The 24,712-nt window shown below is 60.9% G+C and overlaps 1 protein-coding gene across 1 annotated transcript in view; it reads right to left on the bottom strand.

Annotated features, from left to right (window-relative positions):
• The window catches only part of LOC123765933 (uncharacterized), a 270,914-nt gene that overhangs the window by 4,871 nt on the left and 241,331 nt on the right, over positions 1-24,712 (bottom strand). The window lies entirely within an intron of this gene.

Raw genomic sequence — 24,712 nt, forward strand, 5'->3', positions numbered from 1 at the left:
CCAGCCCCCCTCTATTGTCAGGGGGTTGGTGCTGGACCTGTAGCTCCAGCCCCCTTCTACTGGCAGGGGGTTGGTGCTGTAGCTCCAGCCCCCCTCTACTGGCAGGGGGGTTGGTGCTGGACCTGCAGCTCCATAACCCTCTACTGGCATGGGGTTGGTGCTGGACCAGTAGCTCCAGCCCCCCTCTACTGGCAGGGGGTTGGTGCTGGACCAGTAGCTCCAGCCCCCCTCTATTGGCAGGGGGTTGGTGCGGGACCTGTAGCTCCAGCTCCCCCTATACTGGCAGGTTGTTGATGCTGGACTTGTAGTTCCAGCCCCCTTTCTACTGGCAGGGGGTTGGTGCTGGACCTGTAGCTCCAGCCTCCCTCTACTGGCAGGGGGGGGGGGGGTGGTGCTGGACCAGAAGCTCCAGCCCCCCTTTACTGGCAGCGGGTTGGTGCTGGACCTGTAGCTCCAGCCCCCCTCTACTGGCAAGGGGTTGGTGATGGACCTATAGCTCCAGCCCCTCTACTGGCAGGGGATTGCTGCTGGACCTGTAGCTCCAGCCCCCCCCTCTACTGGCAGGAGACTTGGTGCTGGACCTTTAGCTTCAGCTCCCCTCTACTAGCAGAGGAAGTTGGTGGTGGACATGTAGCTTCAGCCCCCTCTTCAGGCTGGGGGGGGGGGGGTTGGTGTTGGACCAGTAGCTCCAGCTCCCTCTACTGGCAGGGGGTTGGTGCAGGACATGTAGCTCCAGCCCCCTCTACTGGCAGGGGGTTGGTGCTGGACCTGTAGCTCCAGCCCCTATCCTCCTCTACTGGAAAGGGGTTGGTGCTGGACCAGTAGCTCCAGCCTCCCTCTACTGGCAGGGGGTTGGTGCTGGACCTGTAGCTCCAGCCCCCCTCTACTGGCAGGGGGTTGGTGCTGGACCTTTAGCTCCAGCCTCTCCTCTACTGGCAGGGGGTTGGTGCAGGACATGTAGCTCCAGAACCCATCTACTGGCAGGGGGTTGGTGCTAGACCTGTAGCTCCTGGCCCCCTCTACTGTCAGGGGGTTGGTGCTGGACCTGTAGCTCTTCTACTGGCAAGGGGTTGGTGCTGAACCTGTAGCTTCAACCCCCCTCTACTGGCTGGGGGGTTGGTGCTGGACCTGTAGGTCCATCCCCCCTCTACTGGCAGGGGGTTGGTGCTGGACCTGTAGCTCTAGCTTTCCTCTACTGGCAGGGGTTAGTGATAAACCTGTAACTCCAGACCCTCTCTACTGGCAGGGGGGTTGGTGATGGACCTGTAGCTCCAGCCCCCCTCTACTGGCAGGGGGGTAGTGCTGGACCTGTAGCTCCAGCCCCCCCTCTACTGGCAAGGGGTTAGTGCTGGACCTGTAGCTCCAGCCCCCATCTACTGGCAGGGGGTTGGTGCTGGACCTATAGCTCCAGCCCCCCCATTACTGGCAGAGGTTGGTGCTGGACCTGTTGCTCAAGCACATCTCTATTGACAGGGGGTTGGTGCTGGACCTGTAGCTTCAGCCCCCTCTACTAGCATAGGGTTGGTGCTGGACCTGTAGCTCTAGCTTTCCTCTACTGGCAGGGGATAGTGCTGGACCTGTAGCTCCAGCCACCCTCTACTGTCAGGGGATTGGTGCTGGACCTGTAGCTTCAGCCCCCCTCTACTGGCATGACGTTGGTGCTGGACCAGTAGCTCCAGCCCCCCTCTACTGGCAGGGGGTTGGTGCTGAACCTGTAGCTCCAGCCCCCCCCCCCTCTACTGGCAGGTGGTTGGTGCTGGACTTGTAGCTTCAGCCCCCCTCTACTGGTAGGTTGTTGATGCTGGACCTGTAGCTCCAGCCCCCCCTCTACTGGCAGGGGTTTGGTGCTGAACCTGTAGCTCCAGACCCCCCTCAACTGGCAGGGGGCTGGTGCTGGACCTGTAGCTCCATCCCCCCCTCTATTGGCAAGGGGTTGGTGCTGGGCCTGTAGCCCCAGCCTCCCTCTACTGGCACTGAGGTTGGTGCTGGACCTGTAGGTCCAGGCCCCCCTGTACAGACATGGGGGGTTGGTGCTGGACCTGTTTCTCCACCCCCCTTCTCCTGGCAGGGGGTTGGTGCTGGACCTGTAGCTCCAGCCCCCCTCTACTAGCAGGGGGTAGGTGCTGGACCTGTAGCTCCAGCCCACCTCTACTGGCAGGGGGTTGGTGCTGGATCTGTAGCTCCACCCCACCCCCCTCTACTAGCATGGGGTTGGTGCTGGACCTGTAGCTCCAGCCCCCCTCTACTGGCAGCGGGTTTGTGCTGGACCTGTAGCTGCAGCGGGTTTGTGCTGGACCTGTAGCTCCAGCCTCCCCCTCTACTGGCAGGGGGTTTGTGCTGGACCTGTAGCTCCACCCCCCCCCCTCTACTGGCAGAGAGGTTTGTGCTGAACCTGTAGCTCCACCCCCTCTTCTGGCAAGGGGTTGGTGCTGAACCTGTAGCTCCAGCCCCTCTCTACTGGCAGGGGATTTGTTCTGGACCTGTAGCTCCATCACCCCTCTACTGGCAAGGGGTTGGTGCTGGACGTGTAGCTTCAGCCCCCTTCTAATGGCAGGGGGTTGGTGCTGGGCCTGTAGCTCCAGCCCCTTCTTCTGGCAGGGGGTTGGTGCTGGACCTGTATCTCCAGCCCCCACCTGCTCTACTGGCAGGGGTTAGTGCTGGACCAGTAGCTCCAGCCCCCCTCTACTGGCAGGGGGTGTGTGCTGGACCTATAGCTCCACCACCCCCCTCTACTGGCAAGGGGTTGGTGCTGAACCTGTAGCTCCAGCCCTCCTCTAATGGCGGAGGTTTGTGCTGAACCTGTAGCTCCACCCCTCTCTACTGGCAAGGGGTTGGTGCTGAACCTGTAGCTCCAGCCGCTCTCTTCTGGCAGGGGGTTCGTGTTGGACCTGTAGCTCCAGCCACCTTCTCCTTGCAGGGGGTTGGTGCTGGACCTGTAGCTCCAGCCCCCTTCTCCTTGCAGGGGGTTGGTGCTGGACCAGTAGCTCCAGCCCCCTCTACTGTCAGGGGGTTGGTGCTAGGCCAGTAGCTCCAGCCCCCCTCTACTGGCAGAGGATTATTGCTGGACCTGAAGCTCCAGCCCCCCTCTACTGGCAGGGGGTTGGTGCTGAACCTGTAGTTACAGCCCTCCTCTAATGGCAGGAAGGTTTGTGCTGGACTTGTAGCTCCAGCCCCCCTCTACTGGCAGGGGGTTGGTGCTGGACCTGTCGCTCCACCCCCCCCTCTACTGGCAGGGGGTTTGTGCTGAACCTGTAGCTCCACCCCCTTCTACTGGCAAGGGGTTGGTGCTGAACCTGTAGCTCCAGCCCCCCTCTCCTGGCAGGGGGGTTGGTGCTGGACCTGTAGCTCCACCCTCTCTACTGGCAAGGGGTTGGTACTGAACCTGTAGCACCAGCCCGTTTCTACTGGCAGAGGGTTGGTGCTGGACCTGTAGCTCCAGCCCCTCTTTACTGGCAAGGGGTTGGTGCTGGACCTGTAGCTCCAGCCCCCCTATACTGGCAGGAAGTTGGTGCTAGACCTGTAGCTCCAGCCCCCCACCTCTACTGGCAGGGGCTTGGTGCTAGACCTGTAGCTCCCACCCCCCTCTAATGGCAGGAGGTTGGTGCTGGACCTGTAGCTCCAGCCTCCGTCTACTGGCAGAGGGTTGGTGCTGGACCTGCAGCTCAAACCCCCCCTCTACTGGCAGGGGGGTTGGTGCTGCACCTGTAGCTCCAGCCCTCCTCTACTGGCAGGGGGTTGGTGCTGGACCTGTAGCTCCAGCCCCCCACTACTGGTAGGGGGTTGGTGCTGGACCTGTAGCTCCTGCCCTTTTTACTGGCAGGGGGTTGATGCTGGACCTGTAGCTCCAGCCCCCCCTCTACTGGCAGGGGGTTGGTGGTGAACATGTACCTCCAGCCCCCTTCTAATGGCAGGGGGGGGGATAGTGCTGGACCTGTAGCTTCACCCCTCTCTAATGGAAGGGGGTTGATGATGGGCCTGTAGATCCAGCCCCCCTTTACTGGCAGGGTGTTCGTACTGGACCTGAAGCTCCAGCTCCTTTCTCCTGGCAGGGGGTTGGTGCTGGGCCTGTAGCTCCAGCCCCGCTCTGCTGGCAGGGGGTTGGTGCTGGACCTGTAGCTCCAGCCCCCCTCTACTGGCAGGGTGTTCGTGCTGGACCTGAAGCTCCAGCCCCCCTCTACTGGCAGGGGGTTGGTGCTGGATCTGTTGCTCCAGCCCCCACCCCTCTACTGGCATGGGGTTGGTGCTGGACCTGTAGCTCCAGCCCCCTCTACTGTCAGGGGGTTGGTGCTGGACCTGTAACTCCAGCCCCCCTCTACTGGCAGGGGGGACTGGTCCTGGACCTGTACCTCCAGCCCTCCTCTAACGGCAGAGAGGTTTGTGCTGAACCTGTAGCTCAACCCCTCTCAACTGGCAAGGGGTTTGTGCTGGACCTGTAGCTCCAGCCCCCTTATCCTTGCAGGGGGTTGGTGCTGGACCTGTAGCCCCAGCCCCACCTCTATTGGCAGGGGGTTGGTGCTGGACCTGTAGATCCAGCACCCCTCTAATAGCAGGGGGTTGGTGCTGGACCTGTAGCTCCAGCCCCCCTCTATTGTCAGGGGGTTGGTGCTGGACCTGTAGCTCCAGCCCCCTTTTACTGGCATGGGGGGGGGGGGGTTTGGTGCTGGACCTGTAGGTCTCACCCCCCTCTACTGGCTGGGAGGTTTGTGCTGGACCTGTAGCTCCACCCCCCTCCCTCTACTAGCAGAGAGGTTTGTGGTGAACCTGTAGCTCCAGCCCCCCTCTCCTGGCAGGGGGGTTGGTGCTGGACCTGTAGCTCCACCCCCTCTACTGGCAAAGGGTTGGTACTGAACCTGTAGCACCAGCCCGTTTCTACTGGCAGAGGGTTGGTGCTGGACCTGTAGCTCCATCCCCCCTCTACTGGCAGGGGGCTTCGTGCTGGACCTGTAGCTCCCACCCCCCTCTAATGGCAGGGGGTTGGTGCTGGACCTGTAGCTCCAGCCCCTCTTTACTGGCAAGGGGTTGGTGCTGGACCTGTAGCTCCAGCCCCCCTATACTGGCAGGAAGTTGGTGCTGGACCAGTAGCTCCAGCCCCCTCTACTGTCAGGGGGTTGGTGCTAGGCCAGTAGCTCCAGCCCCCCTCTACTGGCAGAGGATTATTGCTGGACCTGAAGCTCCAGCCCCCCTCTACTGGCAGGGGGTTGGTGCTGAACCTGTAGTTACAGCCCTCCTCTAATGGCAGGAAGGTTTGTGCTGGACTTGTAGCTCCAGCCCCCCTCTACTGGCAGGGGGTTGGTGCTGGACCTGTCGCTCCACCCCCCCCTCTACTGGCAGGGGGTTTGTGCTGAACCTGTAGCTCCACCCCCTTCTACTGGCAAGGGGTTGGTGCTGAACCTGTAGCTCCAGCCCCCCTCTCCTGGCAGGGGGGTTGGTGCTGGACCTGTAGCTCCACCCTCTCTACTGGCAAGGGGTTGGTACTGAACCTGTAGCACCAGCCCGTTTCTACTGGCAGAGGGTTGGTGCTGGACCTGTAGCCCCAGCCCCTCTTTACTGGCAAGGGGTTGGTGCTGGACCTGTAGCTCCAGCCCCCCTATACTGGCAGGAAGTTGGTGCTAGACCTGTAGCTCCAGCCCCCCACCTCTACTGGCAGGGGCTTGGTGCTAGACCTGTAGCTCCCACCCCCCTCTAATGGCAGGAGGTTGGTGCTGGACCTGTAGCTCCAGCCTCCCTCTACTGGCAGAGGGTTGGTGCTGGACCTGCAGCTCAAACCCCCCCTCTACTGGCAGGGGGGTTGGTGCTGCACCTGTAGCTCCAGCCCCCCACTACTGGTAGGGGGTTGATGCTGGACCTGTAGCTCCAGCCCCCCCTCTACTGGCAGGGGGTTGGTGGTGAACATGTACCTCCAGCCCCCTTCTAATGGCAGGGGGGGGGGGATAGTGCTGGACCTGTAGCTTCACCCCTCTCTAATGGAAGGGGGTTGATGATGGGCCTGTAGATCCAGCCCCCCTTTACTGGCAGGGTGTTCGTACTGGACCTGAAGCTCCAGCTCCTTTCTCCTGGCAGGGGGTTGGTGCTGGGCCTGTAGCTCCAGCCCCGCTCTGCTGGCAGGGGGTTGGTGCTGGACCTGTAGCTCCAGCCCCCCTCTACTGGCAGGGTGTTCGTGCTGGACCTGAAGCTCCAGCCCCCCTCTACTGGCAGGGGGTTGGTGCTGGATCTGTTGCTCCAGCCCCCACCCCTCTACTGGCATGGGGTTGGTGCTGGACCTGTAGCTCCAGCCCCCTCTACTGTCAGGGGGTTGGTGCTGGACCTGTAACTCCAGCCCCCCTCTACTGGCAGGGGGGACTGGTCCTGGACCTGTACCTCCAGCCCTCCTCTAACGGCAGAGAGGTTTGTGCTGAACCTGTAGCTCAACCCCTCTCAACTGGCAAGGGGTTTGTGCTGGACCTGTAGCTCCAGCCCCCTTATCCTTGCAGGGGGTTGGTGCTGGACCTGTAGCCCCAGCCCCACCTCTATTGGCAGGGGGTTGGTGCTGGACCTGTAGATCCAGCACCCCTCTAATAGCAGGGGGTTGGTGCTGGACCTGTAGCTCCAGCCCCCCTCTATTGTCAGGGGGTTGGTGCTGGACCTGTAGCTCCAGCCCCCTTTTACTGGCATGGGGGGGGGGGGGGGTTGGTGCTGGACCTGTAGGTCTCACCCCCCTCTACTGGCTGGGAGGTTTGTGCTGGACCTGTAGCTCCAGCCCCCTTTTCCTTGCAGGGGGTTGGTGCTGGACCTATAGCTCCAGCCCCCCTCTACTGGCAGGGAGTTGGTGCTGGACCTGTAGCTCCAGCCCCCTCTCTACTGTCAGGGGGTTGGTGCTGGACCTGTAGCTTCAGCCTCCTTCTACTTTCAAGAGTTTGGTGCTGGACCTGTAGCTCCACCCCCTCTACTGGCAAGGGGTTGGTGCTGAACCTGTAGCTCCAGCCTCTCTCTACTGGCAGGTGGTTGGTGCTGGACTTGTAGCTCCAGCCCCCTTCTCCTGGCAGGGGGTTGGTGCTGGACCTGTAGCTCCAGCCTCCCTCTACTGCCAGTGGGATGGTGCTGAACCTGTAGCTCCACCCCCCCCCCCTTCTAATAGCAAGGGGTTGGTGGTGAACCTGTAGCTCCAGCCCCCTTCTACTGGCAGGGGTTTGGTGCTGGACCTTTAGGTCCACCCCCCTCTACTGTCAGGGGGTTGGTGTTAGATTTGTAGCTCCAGCCCCCCTTTACTGGCAGGGGGGTTGGTGCTGAACCTGTAGCTCCAGCCCCCCCTTTAATGGCAGGGGGTTGGTGCTGGACCTGTAGCTCCTGCCCCCCTTTACTGGCAGGGGGTTGATGCTGGACCTGTAGCTCCAGCCCCCCTCTACTGGCAGGGGGTTGGTGCTGGACCTATAGCTCCAGCCCCCCTTTACTGGCAGGAGGGTTGGTGTTGGACCTGTAGCTCTCACCCCCTCTATTGGCAGGGGGGTTGGTGCTGGACCTGTAGCTCCAGCCTCCCCCCTCTACTGGCATGTGGTTGGTGCTGGACCTGTAGCTCCAGCCCCCTTTACTGTCAAGGGGGTTGGTGCTGGACCCGTAGGTCCAGGCCCCCCTTCTACTGGCAGGGGGTTTGTGCTGGACCTGTAGCGCCAGCCCCCTTCTCCTGGCAGGGGGGTGTGTGCTGGACCTGTAGCTCCAGCCCCCTTTTCCTTGCAGGGGGTTGGTGCTGGACCTGTAGCCCCAGCCCCACCTCTATTGGCAGGGGGTTGGTGCTGGACCTGTAGCTCCAGCACCCCTCTACTAGCAGGGGGTTGGTGCTGGACCTGTAGCTCCAGCCCCCCTCTACTGTCAGGGGGTTGGTGCTGGACCTGTAGCTCCAGCCCCCTTTTACTGGCAGGGGGTTGGTGCTGGACCTATAGCTCCAGCCCCTCTTTACTGGCATGGGGGGGGGGGGTTTGGTGCTGGACCTGTAGGTCTCACCCCCCTCTACTGGCAGGGAATTGGTGCTGGACCTGTAGCTCCACCCCCCTCTACTGGCAAGGGGTTGGTGCTGAACCTGTAGCTCCAGCCCCTCTCTACTGGCAGGTGGTTGGTGCTGGACTTGTAGCTCCAGCCCCCTTCTCCTGGCAGGGGGTTGGTGCTGGACCTGTAGCTCCAGCCTCCCTCTACTGCCAGGGGGATGGTGCTGAACCTGTAGCTCCACCCCCCCCCCCTTCTAATAGCAAGGGGTTGGTGGTGAAACTGTAGCTCCAGCCCCCTTCTACTGGCAGGGGTTTGGTGCTGGACCTGTAGCTCCACCCCCCTCTACTGTCAGGGGTTTGGTGCTGGACCTGTAGCTCCAGCCCCCCCCCCCTTTACTGGCAGGGGGTTGGGTTTAGATTTGTAGCTCCAGCCCCCCTTTACTGGCAGGGGGGTTGGTGCTGAACCTGTAGCTCCAGCCTCCCTTTACTGGCAGGGGGTTGGTGCTGGACCTGTAGCTCCTGCCCCCCTTTACTGGCAGGGGGTTGATGCTGGACCTGTAGTTCCAGCCCCCCTCTACTGGCAGGGGGTTGGTGCTGGACCTATAGCTCCAGCCCCCCTTTACTGGCAGGAGGGTTGGTGCTGGACCTGTAGCTCTCACCCCCTCTATTGGCAGGGGGGTTGGTGCTGGACCTGTAGCTCCAGCCTCCCCCCTCTACTGGCATGTGGTTGGTGCTGGACCTGTAGCTCCAGCCCCCTCTACTGTCAAGGGGGTTGGTGCTGGACCCGTAGGTCCAGGCCCCCCTTCTACTGGCAGGGGGTTGGTGCTGGACCTGTAGCTCCAGCCCCCCTATACTGGCAGGAAGTTGGTGCTAGACCTGTAGCTCCAGCCCCCCACCTCTACTGGCAGGGGCTTGGTGCTGGACCTGTAGCTCCCACCCCCCTCTAATGGCAGGGGGTTGGTGCTGGACCTGTAGCTCCAGCCTCCCTCTACTGGCAGAGGGTTGGTGCTGGACCTGCAGCTCCAACCCCCCCTCTACTGGCAGGGGGGTTGGTGCTAGACCTGTAGCTCCAGCCCTCCTCTACTGGCAGGGGGTTGGTGCTGGACCTGTAGCTCCAGCCCCCCACTACTGGCAGGGGGTTGGTGCTGGACCTGTAGCTCCTGCCCCCTTTACTGGCAGGGGGTTGATGCTGGACCTGTAGCTCCAGCCCCCCTCTACTGGCAGGGGGGACTGGTCCTGGACCTGTAGCTCCAGCCCTCCTCTTACGGCAGAGAGGTTTGTGCTGAACCTGTAGCTGAACCCCTCTCAACTGGCAAGGGGTTTGTGCTGGACCTGTAGCTCCAGCCCCCTTCTCCTGGCAGGGGGGTGTGTGCTGGACCTGTAGCTCCAGCCCCCTTTTCCTTGCAGGGGTTGGTGCTGGACCTGTAGCCCCAGCCCCACCTCTATTGGCAGGGGGTTGGTGCTGGACCTGTAGCTCCAGCACCCCTCTACTAGCAGGGGGTTGGTGCTGGACCTGTAGCTCCAGCCCCCTCTCTACTGTCAGGGGGTTGGTGCTGGACCTGTAGCTTCAGCCTCCTCCTTCTTTCAAGAGTTTGGTGCTGGACCTGTAGCTCCACCCCCTCTACTGGCAAGGGGTTGGTGCTGAACCTGTAGCTCCAGCCTCTCTCTACTGGCAGGTGGTTGGTGCTGGACTTGTAGCTCCAGCCCCCTTCTCCTGGCAGGGGGTTGGTGCTGGACCTGTAGCTCCAGCCTCCCTCTACTGCCAGGGGGATGGTGCTGAACCTGTAGCTCCACCCCCCCCACTTCTAATAGCAAGGGGTTGGTGGTGAACCTGTAGCTCCAGCCCCCTTCTACGGGCAGGGGTTTGGTGCTGGACCTTTAGCTCCACCCCCCTCTACTGTCAGGGGGTTGGTGTTAGATTTGTAGCTCCAGCCCCCCTTTACTGGCAGGGGGGTTGGTGCTGAACCTGTAGCTCCAGCCCCCCTTTACTGGCAGGGGGTTGGTGCTGGACCTGTAGCTCCTGCCCCCCTTTACTGTCAAGGGGGTTGATGCTGGACCCGTAGGTCCACGCCCCCCTTCTACTGGCAAGGGGTTGTGCTGGACCTGTAGCTCCAGCCCCCCTCTACTGGCAGGGGGTTGGTGCTGGACCTGAAGCTCAAGCCCCCCCCCCCCTCTACTGGCAGGGGGTTGGTGCTGGACTTGTAGCTTCAGCCCCCCTCTACTGGTAGGTTGGTGATGCTGGACCTGTAGCTCCAGCCCCCCCCCCTCTACTGGCAGGGGTTTGGTGCTGAACCTGTAGCTCCATCCCCCCTCTATTGGCAAGGGGGTGGTGCTGGGCCTGTAGCTCCAGCCTCCCTCTACTGGCACTGAGGTTGGTGCTGGACCTGTAGGTCCAGGCCCCCCTGTATTGACATGGGGGGTTGGTGCTGGACCTGTTTCTCCACCCCTCTTCTATTGGCAGGGGGGTTGGTGCTGGACCTCTAGCTCCAGCAAACCTCTACTGGCAGGGGGTTGGTGCTGGACCTGTAGCTCCACCCCCCCCCCCTCTACTAGCAGAGAGGTTTGTGGTGAACTTGTAGCTCCACCCCCCCCCCCCTCTACTGGCAGGGGTTTGTGCTGAACCTGTAGCTCCAGCCCCGTCTACTGGCAAGGGGTTGGTGCTGAACCTGTAGCTCCAGCCCCCCTCTCCTGGCAGGGGGGTTGGTGCTGGACCTGTAGCTCCACCCCCTCTACTGGCAAAGGGTTGGTACTGAACCTGTAGCACCAGCCCGTTTCTACTGGCAGAGGGTTGGTGCTGGACCTGTAGCTCCATCCCCCCTCTACTGGCAGGGGCTTCGTGCTGGACATGTAGCTCCAGCCCCTCTTCACTGGCAAGGGGTTGGTGCTGGACCTGTAGCTCCAGCCCCCCTATACTGGCAGGAAGTTGGTGCTAGACCTGTAGCTCCAGCCCCCCACCTCTACTGGCAGAGGGTTGGTGCTGGACCTGCAGCTCCAACCCCCCCTCTACTGGCAGGGGGGTTGGTGCTGGACCTGTAGCTCCAGCCCTCTTCTACTGGCGGGGGGTTGGTGCTGGACCTGTAGCTGCAGCCCCCTTTACTGGCAGGGGGTTGGTGCTGGACCTGTAGCTCCAGCCCCCCTATACTGGCAGGAAGTTGGTGCTAGACCTGTAGCTCCAGCCCCCCACCTCTACTGGCAGAGGGTTGGTGCTGGACCTGCAGCTCCAACCCCCCCTCTACTGGCAGGGGGGTTGGTGCTGGACCTGTAGCTCCAGCCCTCTTCTACTGGCGGGGGGTTGATGCTGGACCTGTAGCTCCAGCCCCCCTCTACTGGCAGGGGGGACTGGTCCTGGACCTGTAGCTCCAGCCCTCCTCTAACGGCAGAGAGGTTTGTGCTGAACCTGTAGCTGAAACCCTCTCAACTGGCAAGGGGTTTGTGCTGGACCTGTAGCTCCAGCCCCCTTCTCCTGGCAGGGGGGTGTGTGCTGGACCTGTAGCTCCAGCCCCCTTTTCCTTGCAGGGGGTTGGTGCTGGACCTGTAGCCCCAGCCCCACCTCTATTGGCAGGGGGTTGGTGCTGGACCTGTAGCTCCAGCACCCCTCTACTAGCAGGGGGTTGGTGCTGGACCTGTAGCTCCAGCCCCCCTCTACTGTCAGGGGGTTGGTGCTGGACCTGTAGCTCCAGCCCCCTTTTACTGGCAGGGGCCCCTTTTACTGGCAGGGGGTTGGTGCTGGACCTATAGCTCCAGCCCCTCTTTACTGGCATTGGGGGGGGGGGGGTTTGGTGCTGGACCTGTAGGTCTCACCCCCCTCTACTGGCTGGGAGGTTTGTGCTGGACCTGTAGCTCCAGCCCCCTTTTCCTTGCAGGGGGTTGGTGCTGGACCTATAGCTCCAGCCCCCCCTCTACTGTCAGGGGGTTGGTGCTGGACCTGTAGCTTCAGCCTCCTTCTACTTTCAAGAGTTTGGTGCTGGACCTGTAGCTCCACCCCCCTCTACTGGCAAGGGGTTGGTGCTGAACCTGTAGCTCCAGCCCCTCTCTACTGGCAGGTGGTTGGTGCTGGACTTGTAGCTCCAGCCCCCTTCTCCTGGCAGGGGGTTGGTGCTGGACCTGTAGCTCCAGCCTCCCTCTACTGCCAGGGGGATGGTGCTGAACCTGTAGCTCCACCCCCCCCCCCCCTTCTAATAGCAAGGGGTTGGTGGTGAACCTGTAGCTCCAGCCCCCTTCTACTGGCAGGGGTTTGGTGCTGGACCTGTAGCTCCACCCCCCTCTACTGTCAGGGGTTTGGTGCTGGACCTGTAGCTCCAGCCCCCCCCTTTACTGGCAGGGGGTTGGGTTTAGATTTGTAGCTCCAGCCCCCCTTTACTGGCAGGGGGGTTGGTGCTGAACCTGTAGCTCCAGCCCCCCTTTACTGGCAGGGGGTTGGTGCTGGACCTGTAGCTCCTGCCCCCCTTTACTGGCAGGGGGTTGATGCTGGACCTGTAGTTCCAGCCCCCCTCTACTGGCAGGGGGTTGGTGCTGGACCTATAGCTCCAGCCCCCCTTTACTGGCAGGAGGGTTGGTGCTGGACCTGTAGCTCTCACCCCCTCTATTGGCAGGGGGGTTGGTGCTGGACCTGTAGCTCCAGCCTCCCCCCTCTACTGGCATGTGGTTGGTGCTGGACCTGTAGCTCCAGCCCCCTCTACTGTCAAGGGGGTTGGTGCTGGACCCGTAGGTCCAGGCCCCCCTTCTACTGGCAGGGGGTTGGTGCTGGACCTGTAGCTACAGCCCCCCTATACTGGCAGGAAGTTGGTGCTAGACCTGTAGCTCCAGCCCCCCACCTCTACTGGCAGGGGCTTGGTGCTGGACCTGTAGCTCCCACCCCCCTCTAATGGCAGGGGGTTGGTGCTGGACCTGTAGCTCCAGCCTCCCTCTACTGGCAGAGGGTTGGTGCTGGACCTGCAGCTCCAACCCCTCCTCTACTGGCAGGGGGGTTGGTGCTAGACCTGTAGCTCCAGCCCTCCTCTACTGGCAGGGGGTTGGTGCTGGACCTGTAGCTCCAGCCCCCCACTACTGGCAGGGGTTTGGTGCTGGACCTGTAGCTCCTGCCCCCTTTACTGGCAGGGGGTTGATGCTGGACCTGTAGCTCCAGCCCCCCTCTACTGGCAGGGGGGACTGGTCCTGGACCTGTAGCTCCAGCCCTCCTCTTACGGCAGAGAGGTTTGTGCTGAACCTGTAGCTGAACCCCTCTCAACTGGCAAGGGGTTTGTGCTGGACCTGTAGCTCCAGCCCCCTTCTCCTGGCAGGGGGGTGTGTGCTGGACCTGTAGCTCCAGCCCCCTTTTCCTTGCAGGGGTTGGTGCTGGACCTGTAGCCCCAGCCCCACCTCTATTGGCAGGGGGTTGGTGCTGGACCTGTAGCTCCAGCACCCCTCTACTAGCAAGGGGTTGGTGCTGGACCTGTAGCTCCAGCCCCCCTCTACTGTCAGGGGGTTGGTGCTGGACCTGTAGCTCCAGCCCCCTTTTACTGGCAGGGGGTTGGTGCTGGACCTATAGCTCCAGCCCCTCTTTACTGGCATGGGGGGGGGGGGGGTTTGGTGCTGGACCTGTAGGTCTCACCCCCCTCTACTGGCTGGGAGGTTTGTGCTGGACCTGTAGCTCCAGCCCCCTTTTCCGTGCAGGGGGTTGGTGCTGGAGCTATAGCTCCAGCCCCCCTCTACTGGCATGGGGGGGGGAGGTTTGTGCTGGACCTGTAGCTCCAGCCCTCTTTTCCTTGCAGGGGGATGGTGCTGGACCTGTAGCTCCAGCCCCCTTCTACTGCCAGGGCGTTGGTGCTGGACCTGTAGCTCCAGCCCACCTCTACTGGCAGGGGTTGGGTGCTGGACCTGTAGCTCCAGCCCCCCCTCTCCAGGCAGGGGGGGTTGGTGCTGGACCTGTAGCTCCAGCCCCCTTTTCCTTCCAGGGGGTTGTTGCTGGACCTGTAGCTCTAGCCCACCTTTACTGGCAGGGGGTTGGTGCTGGACCTGTAGCTCCAGCCCCACCTCTTCTGGCAGGGCGTTGGTGCTGGACCTGTAGCTCCAGCCCACCTCTACTGGCAGAGGTTTGGTGCTGGACCTGTAGCTCCAGTCCCCCCCCCCCTCTACTGGCAGGGGGGTTTGGTGCTGGACCTGTAGCTCCACCACACTCTACTGTCAGGGAGTTGGTGCTGGACCTGTAGCTCCAGTCCCCCTCTACTGACAGGGGGTTGGTGCTGGACCTGTAGCTCCAGCCTCCCCCCTCTACTGGCAAGGAGTTGGTGCTGGACCTGTAGCTCCAGCCTCCCCCCACTACTGGCAGGGGGTTGGTGCTGGACCTGTAGCTCCAGCCCCCCCCCCTCTACTGGCAGGGGGTAGGTGCTGGACCTGTAGCTCCAGCCCCCCACTACTGGCAGGGGGTTGGTGCTGGACCTGTAGCTCTTGCCCCCTTTACTGGCAGGGGGTTGGTGCTGGACCTGTAGCTCCAGCCCCCCTTTACTGGCAGGGGGGTTGGTGCTGAACCTGTAGCTCCAGCCCCCTTTTACTGGCAGGGGGTTGGTGCTAGACCTATAGCTCCAGCCCCCCTTTACTGGCATGGGGGGGGGAGGTTTGTGCTGGACCTGTAGCTCCAGCCCCCTTTTCCTTGCAGGGGGATGGTGCTGGACCTGTAGCTCCAGCCCCCTTCTCTTTGCAGGGGGCTGGTGCTGGACCTCTAGCTCCCACCCCCCTCTACTGGCAGGGGTTGGTGCTGGACCAGTAGCTCCAGCCCCCTCTACTGTCAGGGGGTTGGTGCTGGACCAGTAGCTCCAGCCCCCCTCTACTGGCAGAGGATTATTGCTGGACCTGTAGCTCCCGCCCCCCTCTACTGGCAAGGGGTTGGTGCTGGACCTGTAGCTCCAGCACCCCTCTACTGGCAGGGGGTTGGTGCTGGATCTGTAGCTCCACCCCCCCCCCCCTCTACTAGCAAGGGGTTGGTGCTGGACCTGTAGCTTCAGCCCCCCTCTTCTGGCAGGGGGTTGGTGCTGAACCTGTAGTTACAGCCCCCCTCTACTGGCAGGGGGTTGGTGCTGGACCTGTAGCTCCAGCCCCCCTATACTGGCAGGAAGTTGGTGCTGGACCTGTAGCGCCAACCCCTCTTTAATGGCAGGGGGTTGGTGCTGGGCCAGTAGCTCCAGCCTCCTCTACTGGCAGAGGGTTGGTGCTGGACCTGCAGCTCCAACCCCCCTCTACTGGCAGGGGGGTTGGTGCTGGACCTGTAGCTCCAGCCCTCCTCTACTGGCAGGGGGTTGGTGCTGGACCTGTAGCTCCAGCCCCCCTTTACTGGCAGGGGGGTTGGTGCTGAACCTGTAGCTCCAGCCCCCTTTTACTGGCAGGGGGTTGGTGCTGGACCTGTAGCTCCAGCCCCCCCTCTCCAGGCAGCGGGGGTTGGTGCTGGACCTGTAGCTCCAGCCCCCTTTTCCTTGCAGGGGGTTGTTGCTGGACCTGTAGCTCTAGGCCCCCTTTACTGGCAGGGGGTTGGTGCTGGACCTGTAGCTCCAGCCCTACCTCTACTGGCAGGGCGTTGGTGCTGGACCTGTAGCTCCAGCCCACCTCTACTGGCAGAGGTTTGGTGCTGGACCTGTAGCTCCAACCCCCCCCCCCTCTACTGGCAGGGGGGTTTGGTGCTGGACCTGTAGCTCCACCCCCTCTACTGTCAGGGAGTTGGTGCTGGACCTGTAGCTCCAGTCCCCCTCTACTGGCAGGGGGTGGTTGCTGGACCTGTAGCTCCAGCCTCCCCCCACTACTGGCAGGGGGTTGGTGCTGGACCTGTAGCTCCAGCCCCCCCCCCCCTCTACTGGCAGGGGGTTGGTGCTGGACCTGTAGCTCCAGCCCCCCACTACTGGCAGGGGGTTGGTGCTGGACCTGTAGCTCCTGCCCCCTTTACTGGCAGGGGGTTGGTGCTGGACCTATAGCTCCAGCCTCCCTTTACTGGCATGGGGGGGGGGGGAGGTTTGTGCTGTACCTGTAGCTCCAGCCCCCTTTTCCTTGCAGGGGGATGGTGCTGGACCTGTAGCTCCAGCCCCCTTCTACTGCCAGGGCGTTGGTGCTGGACCTGTAGCTCCAGCCCACCTCTACTGGCAGGGGTTGGGTGCTGGACCTGTAGCTCCAGCCCCCCCTCTCCAGGCAGGGGGGATTGGTGCTGGACCTGTAGCTCCAGCCCCCTTTTCCTTCCAAGGGGTTGTTGCTGGACCTGTAGCTCTAGCCCACCTTTACTGGCAGGGGGTTGGTGCTGGACCTGTAGCTCCAGCCCCACCTCTTCTGGCAGGGCGTTGGTGCTGGACCTGTAGCTCCAGCCCACCTCTACTGGCAGAGGTTTGGTGCTGGACCTGTAGCTCCAGCCCCCCCACCCTCTACTGGCAGGGGGGTTTGGTGCTGGACCTGTAGCTCCACCACACTCTACTGTCAGGGAGTTGGTGCTGGACCTGTAGCTCCAGTCCCCCTCTACTGACAGGGGGTTGGTGCTGGACCTGTAGCTCCAGCCTCCCCCCTCTACTGGCAAGGAGTTGGTGCTGGACCTGTAGCTCCAGCCTCCCCCCACTACTGGCAGGGGGTTGGTGCTGGACCTGTAGCTCCAGCCCCCCCCCTCTACTGGCAGGGGGTAGGTGCTGGACCTGTAGCTCCAGCCCCCCACTACTGGCAGGGGGTTGGTGCTGGACCTGTAGCTCTTGCCCCCTTTACTGGCAGGGGGTTGGTGCTGGACCTGTAGCTCCAGCCCCCCTTTACTGGCAGGGGGGTTGGTGCTGAACCTGTAGCTCCAGCCCCCTTTTACTGGCAGGGGGTTGGTGCTAGACCTATAGCTCCAGCCCCCCTTTACTGGCATTGGGGGGGGAGGTTTGTGCTGGACCTGTAGCTCCAGCCCCCTTTTCCTTGCAGGGGGATGGTGCTGGACCTGTAGCTCCAGCCCCCTTCTACTGCCAGGGCGTTGGTGCTGGACCTGTAGCTCCAGCCCACCTCTACTGGCAGGGGTTGGGTGCTGGACCTGTAGCTCCAGCCCCCCCTCTCCAGGCAGCGGGGGTTGGTGCTGGACCTGTAGCTCCAGCCCCCTTTTCCTTGCAGGGGGTTGTTGCTGGACCTGTAGCTCTAGCCCCCCTTTACTGGCAGGGGGTTGGTGCTGGACCTGTAGCTCCAGCCCCACCTCTACTGGCAGGGCGTTGGTGCTGGACCTGTAGCTCCAGCCCACCTCTACTGGCAGAGGTTTGGTGCTGGACCTGTAGCTCCAGCCACCCCCCCCCCCCACCTCTACTGGCAGGGGTTGGGTGCTGGACCTGTAGCTCCAGCCCCCCCTCTCCAGGCAGCGGGGGTTGGTGCTGGACCTGTAGCTCCAGCCCCTTTTTCCTTGCAGGGGGTTGTTGCTGGACCTGTAGCTCTAGCCCCCCTTTACTGGCAGGGGGTTGGTGCTGGACCTGTAGCTCCAGCCTCCCCCCTCTACTGGCAAGGAGTTGGTGCTGGACCTGTAGCTCCAGCCTCCCCCTACTACTGGCAGGGGGTTGGTGCTGGACCTGTAGCTCCAGCCCCCCCCTCTACTGGCAGGGGGTAGGTGCTGGACCTGTAGCTCCAGCCCCCCACTACTGGCAGGGGGTTGGTGCTGGACCTGTAGCTCTTGCCCCCTTTACTGGCAGGGGGTTGGTGCTGGACCTGTAGCTCCAGCCCCCCTTTACTGGCAGGGGGGTTGGTGCTGAACCTGTAGCTCCAGCCCCCTTTTACTGCCAGGGGGTTGGTGCTGGACCTATAGCTCCAGCCCCCCTTTACTGGCATGGGGGGGGGGAGGTTTGTGCTGGACCTGTAGCTCCAGCCCCCTTTTCCTTGCAGGGGGATGGTGCTGGACCTGTAGCTCCAGCCCCCTTCTACTGCCAGGGCGTTGGTGCTGGACCTGTAGCTCCAGCCCACCTCTACTGGCAGGGGTTGGGTGCTGGACCTGTAGCTCCAGCCCCCCCTCTCCAGGCAGCGGGGGTTGGTGCTGGACCTGTAGCTCCAGCCACCTTTTCCTTCCAGGGGGTTGTTGCTGGACCTGTAGCTCTAGCCCACCTTTACTGGCAGGGGGTTGGTGCTGGACCTGTAGCTCCAGCCCCACCTCTTCTGGCAGGGCGTTGGTGCTGGACCTGTAGCTCCAGCCCACCTCTACTGGCAGAGGTTTGGTGCTGGACCTGTAGCTCCAGCCCCCCCCCCTCTACTGGCAGGGGGGTTTGGTGCTGGACCTGTAGCTCCACCACACTCTACTGTCAGGGAGTTGGTGCTGGACCTGTAGCTCCAGTCCCCCTCTACTGACAGGGGGTTGGTGCTGGACCTGTAGCTCCAGCCTCCCCCCTCTACTGGCAAGGAGTTGGTGCTGGACCTGTAGCTCCAGCCTCCCCCCACTACTGGCAGGGGGTTGGTGCTGGACCTGTAGCTCCAGCCCCCCCCCCCTCTACTGGCAGGGGGTAGGTGCTGGACCTGTAGCTCCAGCCCCCCACTACTGGCAGGGGGTTGGTGCTGGACCTGTAGCTCTTGCCCCCTTTACTGGCAGGGGGTTGGTGCTGGACCTGTAGCTCCAGCCCCCCTTTACTGGCAGGGGGGTTGGTGCTGAACCTGTAGCTCCAGCCCCCTTTTACTGGCAGGGGGTTGGTGCTGGACCTATAGCTCCAGCCCCCCTTTACTGGCATGGGGGGGGGGGGGAGGTTTGTGCTGGACCTGTAGCTCCAGCCCCCTTTTCCTTGCAGGGGGATGGTGCTGGACCTGTAGCTCCAGCCCCCTTCTACTGCCAGGGCGTTGGTGCTGGACCTGTAGCTCCAGCCCACCTCTACTGGCAGGGGTTGGGTGCTGGACCTGTAGCTCCAGCCCCCCCTCTCCAGGCAGCGGGGGTTGGTGCTGGACCTGTAGCTCCAGCCCCCTTTTCCTTGCAGGGGGTTGTTGCTGGACCTGTAGCTCTAGCCCCCCTTTACTGGCAGGGGGTTGGTGCTGGACCTGTAGCTCCAGCCCCACCTCTACTGGCAGGGCGTTGGTGCTGGACCTGTAGCTCCAGCCCACCTCTACTGGCAGAGGTTTGGTGCTGGACCTGTAGCTCCAGCCACCCCCCCCCCACCTCTACTGGCAGGGGTTGGGTGCTGGACCTGTAGCTCCAGCCCCCCCTCTCCAGGCAGCGGGGGTTGGTGCTGGACCTGTAGCTCCAGCCCCCTTTTCCTTGCAGGGGGTTGTTGCTGGACCTGTAGCTCTAGCCCCCCTTTACTGGCAGGGGGTTGGTGCTGGACCTGTAGCTCCAGCCTCCCCCCCTCTACTGGCAAGGAGTTGGTGCTGGACCTGAAGCTCCAGCCTCCCCCTACTACTGGCAGGGGGTTGGTGCTGGACCTGTAGCTCCAGCCCCCCCCTCTACTGGCAGGGGGTAGGTGCTGGACCTGTAGCTCCAGCCCCCCACTACTGGCAGGGGGTTGGTGCTGGACCTGTAGCTCTTGCCCCCTTTACTGGCAGGGGGTTGGTGCTGGACCTGTAGCTCCAGCCCCCCTTTACTGGCAGGGGGGTTGGTGCTGAACCTGTAGCTCCAGCCCCCTTTTACTGGCAGGGGGTTGGTGCTGGACCTATAGCTCCAGCCCCCCTTTACTGGCATGGGGGGGGGGAGGTTTGTGCTGGACCTGTAGCTCCAGCCCCCTTTTCCTTGCAGGGGGATGGTGCTGGACCTGTAGCTCCAGCCCCCTTCTACTGCCAGGGCGTTGGTGCTGGACCTGTAGCTCCAGCCCACCTCTACTGGCAGGGGTTGGGTGCTGGACCTGTAGCTCCAGCCCCCCCTCTCCAGGCAGCGGGGGTTGGTGCTGGACCTGTAGCTCCAGCCCCCTTTTCCATGCAGGGGGTTGTTGCTGGACCTGTAGCTCTAGCCCCCCTTTACTGGCAGGGGGTTGGTGCTGGACCTGTAGCTCCAGCCCACCTCTACTGGCAGAGGTTTGGTGCTGGACCTGTAGCTCCAGCCCCCCCCCCTCTACTGGCAGGGGGGTTTGGTGCTGAACTTGTAGCTCCAGCCCCCTTCTCCTGGCAGGGGGTTGGTGCTGGACCTGTAGCTCCAGTCCCCCTCTACTGCAGCATGTCAGCAAGTCAAGGAAAAACAGCATGTCAAGGATTTGGGAATAATGATGTCCGACGATCTAACGTTTAGGGAGCATAACCAAGCAAATATCGCGTCAGCCAGAAAAATGATCGGATGGATTACGAGAACTTTCAAATCCAGGGATCCCATCACAACGGTTGTACTCTTCAAGTCACTTCTGCTGTCCCGTCTCGAGTACTGCTCAGTACTCACTTCCCCCTTCAGAGCAGGAGAGATTGCTGAAATAGAGGGAATACAGAGAACATATACGGCACGCATAGACGAGATAAAACACCTAAATTATTGGGATCGTCTCAAAGCTCTCCAAATGTACTCTCTAGAAAGGAGACGAGAGAGATACCAAATAATATACACATGGAAAATACTGGAGGGTCAGGTCCCAAATCTACACAATAAAATAACAACGTACTGGAGTGAACGATATGGAAGAAAATGCAAGATTGAACCAGTGAAGAGCAGAGGTGCCATAGGCACAATCAGAGAGCACTGTATAAACATCAGGGGTCCGCGGTTGTTCGACGTCCTCCCAGCGAGCATAAGAAATATTGCCGGAACAACCGTGGACATCTTCAAGAGAAAACTGGACAGTTTTCTAAGAGAAGTTCCGGATCAGCCGGGCTGTGGTGGGTACGTGGCCCTGCGGGCCGCTCCAAGCAACAGCCTGGTGGACCAAACTCTCACAAGTCGAGCCTGGCCTCGGGCCGGGCTTGAGGAGTAGAAGAACTCCCAGAACCCCATCAACCAGGTATCAACCAGGTACTGACAGGGGGGTGGTGCTGGACCTGTAGCTCCAGCCTCCCCCCTCTACTGGCAAGGGGTTGGTGGTGAACATGTAGCTCCAGCCCCCTTCTACTGGCAGGGGGGGGATAGTGCTGGACCTGTAGCTCCACCCCCCTCTACTGGCAAGGGGGGATAGTGCTGGACCTGTAGCTCCACCCCCCTCTACTGTCAGGGGTTTGGTGCAGGACCTGTAGCTCCAGCCCCCCCCCTTTACTGGCAGGGGGTTGGTGTTAGATTTGTAGCTCCAGCCCCCCTTTACTGGCAGGGGGGTTGGTGCTGAACCTGTAGCTCCAGCCCCCCTTTACTGGCAGGAGATTGGTGCTGGACCTGTAGCTCCTGCCCCCTTTACTGGAAGGGGGTTGATGCTGGACCTGTAGCTCCAGCCCCCCTCTACTGGCAGGAGGGTTGGTGCTGAACCTGTAGCTCCAGCCCCCTTTTACTGGCAGGGGGTTGGTGCTGGACCTATAGCTCCAGCCCCCCTTTACTGGCATGGGGGGGGGGGAGGTTTGTGCTGGACCTGTAGCTCCAGCCCCCTTTTCCTTGCAGGGGGATGGTGCTGGACCTGTAGCTCCAGCCCCCCTCTACTGGCAGGGAGTTGGTGCTGGACCTGTAGCTCCAGCCCCCTCTCTACTGCCAGGGCGTTGGTGCTGGACCTGTAGCTCCAGCCCACCTCTACTGGCAGGGGTTGGATGCTGGACCTGTAGCTCCAGCCCCCCCTCTCCAGGCAGCGGGGGTTGGTGCTGGACCTGTAGCTCCAGCCCCCTTTTCCTTGCAGGGGGTTGTTGCTGGATCTGTAGCTCTAGCCCCCCTTTACTGGCAGGGGGTTGGTGCTGGACCTGTAGCTCCAGCCCCACCTCTACTGGCAGGGCGTTGGTGCTGGACCTGTAGCTCCAGCCCACCTCTACTGGCAGAGGTTTGGTGCTGGACCTGTAGCTCCAGCCCCCCCCCTCTACTGGCAGGGGGGTTTGGTGCTGGACTTGTAGCTCCAGCCCCCTTCTCCTGGCAGGGGGTTGGTGCTGGACCTGTAGCTCCAGTCCCCCTCTACTGACAGGGGGTTGGTGCTGAACCTGTAGCTCCAGCCTCCCCCCTCTACTGGCAAGGGGTTGGTGGTGAACATGTAGCTCCAGCCCCCTCCTACTGGCAGGGGGGGATAGTGCTGGACCTGTAGCTCCACCCCCCTCTACTGTCAGGGGTTTGGTGCAGGACCTGTAGCTCCAGCCCCCCCTTTACTGGCAGGGGGTTGGTGTTAGATTTGTAGCTCCAGCCCCCCTTTACTGGCAGGGGGGTTGGTGCTGAACCTGTAGCTCCAGCCCCCCTTTACTGGCAGGGGATTGGTGCTGGACCTGTAGCTCCTGCCCCCTTTACTGGAAGGGGGTTGATGCTGGACCTGTAGCTCCAGCCCCCCTCTACTGGCAGGGGGTTGGTGCTGGACCTGTAGCTCTCACCCCCTCTATTGGCAGGGGGGTTGGTGCTGGACATGTTACTGCAGCCCCCCCCTCTACTGGCAGGGTTTGGTGCTGGACCTGTAGCTCCAGCTCTACTCTACTGGCATGTGGTTGGTGCTGGACCTGTAGCTCCAGCCCCCTCTACTGTCAAGGGGGTTGGTGCTGGACCCGTAGGTCCAGGCCCCCCTTCTACTGGCAGGGGGTTGGTGCTGGACCTGTAGCTCCAGCCCACCTCTAGTGGCAGGGGTTTGGTGCTGGACCTGTAGCTCCAGCACCCCTCTACTGGCAAGGGGTTGGTGCTGGGCCTGTAGCTCCAGCCCCACCCTCTCTACTGGGAGGGGGTTTGGTGCTGGACCTGTAGCTCCAGCCCCCCTCTACTAGCAGGAGGTTCGTGCTGGACCTGTAGCTCCAGCCCCCCTCAACTGGCAGGGGGTTGGTTCTGGACCTGTAACTCCAGCCCCTTCTACTGTCAGGGTGGTTGGTGCTGGACCTATAGCTCAAACCCCCCTTCTACTGGCAAGGGGTTCGTGCTGGACCTGTAGCTCCAGCCCCCTTCTACTAGCAAGGGGTTCGTGCTGGACCTGTAGCTCCAGCCCCCTTCTACTGGCAAGGGGTTGGTTCTGGACCTGTAACTCCAGCCCCTTCTACTGTCAGGGTGGTTGGTGCTGGACCTATAGCTCCAGCACCCCCTCTACTGGCAGGGGGGTTGGTGCTGGACCTGTAGCTCCAGCCCCCCCTCTACTGGGAAGGAGTTGGTGCTGGACCTGTAGCTCCAGCCCCCCCTCTACTGGCAGGGGGGTTGGTGCTGGACCTGTAGGTCCAGCCCCCCTCTACTGGCAAGGGGTTCGTGCTGGACCTGTAGCTCCAGGCCTTCTACTGGCAGGAGGTTGGTGCTGGACCTGTAACGGGAGGTGGGGGAAATAGCTCTATCTTGTCCATTATTCCACCCCCCAGTTAACTAACGAGGCCGGGGGAAACAGCTCTCTCTAGTCCGTTATCCCGTCCCCAGTTAGCTAACTATTCTAGAGCACCCTCCAGAGTTCCTAAGGCAACCTCTCTCGTTCAACACCTTGTAACCTAGGTATTTGACTACCTAGGTGCTAAGACTACAAGGCGCCGCCACTTGATCAGTTACCCGAAACTCTAGAGAGAACTCTAGAATACAGAATCATTGCCACAAACGTATAAGAGAAAACGAAAGGAAAGAAATGAATAGTGAAGTAATTAGTGAGGGTTTGGGGTGAGAGAGGTAGAGGTGGGAGGAGCGAGGAGGCTCATTAGTTGAAAGTGAGAGTTCAGAGAGGGGTGGAGGGAGAGGAGTAGATAGGTAGAAGTAGAAGAGTAGCTAGTAGAAGTAGAAGAGTAGATAGTAGAAGACGAAATGCTGCCACCATCCATTCTAGACCATTACATACAACACAAGGAATGGAACTTGTCTGTATCAAAATATTCTCAAAAGATGTTATTACCATGAGTTCATTATTAGTATGTTCCCTCTGTACCATGTATCAACTCCAAACATGTACTCGTTAATATCATGAAACCAGTAACCACAGAGGCTTTCTCACCTCAACTCAAATCTCTAGGGAACAAAGTTAAACACAATTTAAATAATAAATTCATAATTATATTTCCCATGAAGTATCATAATTTAACAATTAAATTAAAATGTTCCAGTTTAATATGCAAAGTGAGTCATCATCCAAGAATTCGAGAACCCTACAACTTGACTGCCCCTGATCATCACACAACATATGTAAACACGACCAAGTCACCTTAATGCTCAACTCACCAAGTGTCTCTGCCTATAGCTGGATAGAGAGGGGGGGGGGGGTCTGTAGTTGACGGAGACTCCCGCCCTGCCGGCCGACAGCCTCCCTGCTAGGGCCGTCTGCTCTGCTGGCTGGTCTCTTCTTAATGCTCTATGCTCCCTCAGTATATATTGGGGACCCTAGTACTAACTCCGCCCACAAGTAGATAGCCTCCGGCACTACCAAGCCACTCCTTAAACGTCGGCATGTTTGAAGGCTACCAGGCTCCAACTAAGAGATTAGTAGAAGCAAGGTGAAATTCGCATGATCTGACCTCAGGTCACTTGGGGTCATTAACTCTTAGACGTGTGACTTTCCGGTGGTCAAACTGGCGCCTTTCAGATCCTTGTCTGTGACTCATGTACTCTATGTATGTATTAACCTAAACCAAACACTTTTACAGTGTTACATCTCCCCTTCTCCCCGAAATAAAGTTTTTGCAACACTGCTAAAGCAAGCTAGCTGTGTGCAACAACTTTATTAACGAAAAAAAAATACATCCTAGCTAAACAAATATACATCATCCTACTCTAAAAAATGAAATATATAGACAGACGTCCATTGTCTCTGGCTGGGCGACGTCACTGCTTGGTCTTGTAGATAATCCTGTACCACCTTTCTTCAACA

Source organism: Procambarus clarkii, chromosome 37, assembly GCF_040958095.1.
Source record: "Procambarus clarkii isolate CNS0578487 chromosome 37, FALCON_Pclarkii_2.0, whole genome shotgun sequence".
In the NCBI taxonomy this organism is placed as follows: domain Eukaryota; kingdom Metazoa; phylum Arthropoda; class Malacostraca; order Decapoda; family Cambaridae; genus Procambarus; species Procambarus clarkii.